The sequence below is a fragment of the Hordeum vulgare genome, chromosome 6H, assembly GCF_904849725.1.
Source record: "Hordeum vulgare subsp. vulgare chromosome 6H, MorexV3_pseudomolecules_assembly, whole genome shotgun sequence".
NCBI lineage: Eukaryota > Viridiplantae > Streptophyta > Magnoliopsida > Poales > Poaceae > Hordeum > Hordeum vulgare.
The window spans coordinates 298,144,116-298,148,182 of NC_058523.1; the positions used below are offsets into that span (position 1 = coordinate 298,144,116).

General features: G+C 43.5%; 1 long non-coding RNA gene across 1 annotated transcript; it reads right to left on the reverse strand.

Annotated features, from left to right (window-relative positions):
• Positions 1 to 1,513: 1,513 nt before the first annotated feature.
• Positions 1,514 to 3,268, reverse strand: LOC123401734. The gene is made up of 2 exons (XR_006611177.1): positions 1,992 to 3,268; positions 1,514 to 1,914 (listed from the first exon to the last, which is right to left on the reverse strand). It is a non-coding gene; the product is annotated as an uncharacterized LOC123401734 (long non-coding RNA).
• Between the last annotated feature and the right edge of the window lie 799 nt (positions 3,269 to 4,067).

Here is a 4,067-nt window from a genome sequence, read left to right on the forward strand (position 1 = left end):
CCAGCCTTGGGTTTGTTCGTCGGATTGGCAACAGGCTTGGGCAGTTGCGCTTCCAGTGACCTACTTTTTAGGTAGTATGTACCATATTTTTAGCATACTCATTTTACGTATAAATATGTACGTATTTCAAAATATTAAAAAACTATGGATTAACTATATTTTTTCATGTGACATACTTTATAGTATCTCATATATAATATGTGAACATACTCAAATTGATAAATTAGTATATAGACTACCATGTAGTGTATGAGACATGGGAGTAACTACACCCGGTAGAACAAGGTATATATTATACTAATATTAGGATAATAATTATTTTGCACATAATTTCCAACATCATGCTCAACGTTAGTGCACTCCATCCCTATCAAAAGAAACACTGAAATGTCACCACAAAAAACTGTACACGCTTTTTCGACACCGTTTTGGCTCCACTTTTTAAACCATTTATCGGAATTAGGCGTATAATATATCGTCCGATTGCTACGAAGAATTCCCAACTCTGTCATGTTGAACATTTTCCCCTATTCCTCGCGGTTTGGGATCAGTTTTGAAAATGATGGGCGCATGACGGGCTGCATCGAGCGTATTTGCGCGATTGTTTCTAAATAGCTTGTCGGAATGAAGCAAAAGATATGGCGTTGGAAATATATCGTCGATCCGCATCGTTTTCATGTAGATTACTCTATCTAATTCCTTATGGTTTGGGAATAATTTTAAATTTACTAAAAAACGGAATTCTGTTTTTCAAATTTTTTGATTTTTTTTACTGTTTTTGCAGCATTTTTTTTAACCGTTTATCGAAATGAGGCGTGTGATATGGCATTGAAATTTTGTGAAGTAGGTGCAACTTTCATATGTTGATCATTTGTTGAGATTACTCGCGGTTTGAAATGAATTTTGAAAACGGCGTGGCTGCCAACGAGTTGCAGCAAGCGTATTTTCGTATTTTTTTCAAATCTGCTCGTCAGAATGATGCAAATGGTACGGCGTTGGAAATATATCGACGAGGCGCATCTTTTTCATGTACAACACTCTCTCTAATTCCTTATTCTTTAAGAACAGTTTTGAAATTACCGAAATGCGGAAACTCTGTTTTTTCGCTACATCCAAATCAACGTGTGAACCGCATCGGATAGAAGAGCGAGCTGCTTTTTTGACATGAAACCGTGCTGCATCCGACGGACAAGTGCATTGCATGTTTTTTCTTTTGTTCGACGTGATTTTTTGAAGACGAGTAAGCAGATTGCACTTCACATCAGAGGTAAGTGAACTACATCGCTATAGAGAAGTGAACCTCATTATCTTTTTTATCATTTTCGTAACATTTTTCTACACTTCACGTTGGTAGTAAGTGAAGAGTGAACCTCGAGACTTCTGAAAGTTAACCTCGACACTGCCAAAAGTGAATGTCACGACTTTTCGTTGAATTTCTTCAGACTTTTTATTTTTTTACATGTATAGGTCAAGCAAGTGCACCACGTGGACTAAGCGAGCGAACTGCATGACATTTTTTAAGCAAGGTGCAATTTTATTCCTTCATTCAAACATAAATACAATGACCTGCGGGGGCAGGTAGGATATACTACACTGTTTTCCAGTACGAATTGCCTTTTTTTAACCAAACTGATCTATTTTTTACTACTTTATTCTCCCTGTAGTTCTTAAAACAACAAAATGAACTTCAAATGAACAACAATCTTCTCTTCTATTTCTTATTTCCAGAAGAAAATATAAAAACGAGTGCACTTCAATTGTACAGCTCCGGGAAACAAATTGACATTTTTTTTACCGCAGTAGCGCACTGCATGCTACTAGCTCGGGAACTACTGTGGACTCCATCTCTCTCCACTTCAAGAATATGCCTACCGAATCACTCGACGAAGTGAGTGAACTGCATGCCATGTGTCACTGCATAAAATTAAACAGTCAGTGTGCCATCGGCGAGCCCGCAATGGAACAATCGACCGAAAAAAGCAGTCGAGGACCTGGATTCCACCGAGTATTAATTGTCCCATCGGACGAACTTGTCGCCCCTGTGGGGCGAGCTGCACGCGACGTTCCCACTGGCCACCGCTGATAGCCACGCCTGGATGTAGACAAGGACGAGAACAAGGGGAAGAGGAGGACTCCGGCTGTCCGATAGCAACGATGCCGTTGCCGTCCTTGTACTCCTCCCAGCGGACACTAGCTCGGCTGCCCGTTTTGGAGACAAGAAGCGTGATGTGGATCCAGGGAAAGGGGTGAGGGGAGGGAGGGAGGCGACACGATTTGGTCCTCCCCATCAACAAGGGACGAGATCACGCGAGGGAAGGGGGTGGGTGTCCATGAGGCCCGTGGTCGCCGGAGGTGTGACATAGCCGGGGCGACGATGGATCCACGTCGGAACAGCAACCGCCGACAGCGACGAGCCCCGGATCCGCGCTAGAAGAGCAAATCACCAGAGTACAGCAACCACCAATGGCGACGACGGATCCGCACCAGATCCGGGGTAGACAGATGCTGGATGAGCTGCAAGCTAGGCGGTGCGGGGTGGTCGCTGATGAGTGTGTGGGGCGGGTGGGACGATGCATGGTGGTCGCCGGGGCCGAGGCGGTCAGATCCCACCATGGCCTGCAGGGCTTCGGTGGTTGGAGGGTGGTGGGATGTGCTGGTGATGGGAGAGGGGTTGGGGCGCGGGAGTGGGGCGGTGGGGCACCAGAGGTGGTGGCGTGATGGGAGGAGGTGGCATGGGGAGGAGGTAGGAGACCATGGATCTAAGAATCAAATGGTGAAGATAGGTGGCGCTGAGATGAAGAGAAGGTGGTGGTGGGGGAGGCACGGGGCGGAGCGAGGCAGGACTGGTGGAAGGCAAGGATGGACACAGAAACCCGCCCTAGGTGGGGCGAGGCTCCGGCGGTGGGTAGTGGGGTGGGGCTCCGAGTAGATCGTGGTAGGAGGAAGAAGGTGGAGTGGATTAGGAGGGGTTGGAGCCTTGGAGGGGATGGGTGGGCCGTGTGATGGTGCTCGTATTTTTTTGTTGATGAAGCTCGGGGTGGGTTTGAGCGGTGGTTCGCGCGATGAATTTTTGAAGTGCGGAACTGTTAGCAGAATAAGGTTTAGTGTCAGCAGAATAAGATTCTTAAGAGTGTTTGTAGAACAGCCCCACCTTATATATATATAAAGCGAAGATATAAAGTTTCACTGAAGCGACTGCAATCAGTGCTGCACGTTATATGTTGGGATCTGGTCCCTTCTTCAAAATTCAAGAAATAGAAACCTTATCTATAAGAAAGTTCGGATCTCGATGCAAACAAATGATTCAGAACCATCCTAGCTAGTGTTGATAGCAAATCCATACTCTCTTTCTGTATATATATATATATATATATATATATATATATATATATATATATATATATATATATATGACAAATTTTATCTACCGTCGGTGGTAGTTACCACCACTTGCGTTTTCTATCATAGCTTGTCAAAGAACTAGTTAAGGTTTTCGACGGTGCCAAAGTTTCCAAAAATTCTGAAAAAAATACTGAAACACCGCACTTATAATATAACATGATCCAAGAGCGTGATTGAAAAAATACAACTTGTGTGTCGTGGACAAAGAAAAACAAGTAGATCAGTATATATTTTATGTGAGCGCAAGATGAAATTCTTTTTTTTTTGGCGAGGTCACGTGGATGCATATTTTCAAAATCCCATCGTTGGATCATCTTGTTACATTAGAGAGATGCTACACTATTTATTTCATATTGTTTGGTGACTTTTCAACCATTGAAAGCTTAGCAAACCTAAAGAAGTTATGTGGCAAACTATGGTAGACACAATTTTGCATATATATACATATATATATAACATTATTCTGATCCCGGGATGAGAATAACTATTCTCATCCACGGTGACTCGTCTCACGAGTAGCACTTGAACTTCCTCGGGTGCTAGGTTGAACTTCCGCTAAAAGTGTCCAAATGGGCTTGTGATATACCGTTAGAAAGCTATGGACACCCTCATAACAACCTAGGTCACATTTTTGTCAAAATGTTCACGGTTTGAGAGCAGTTTTG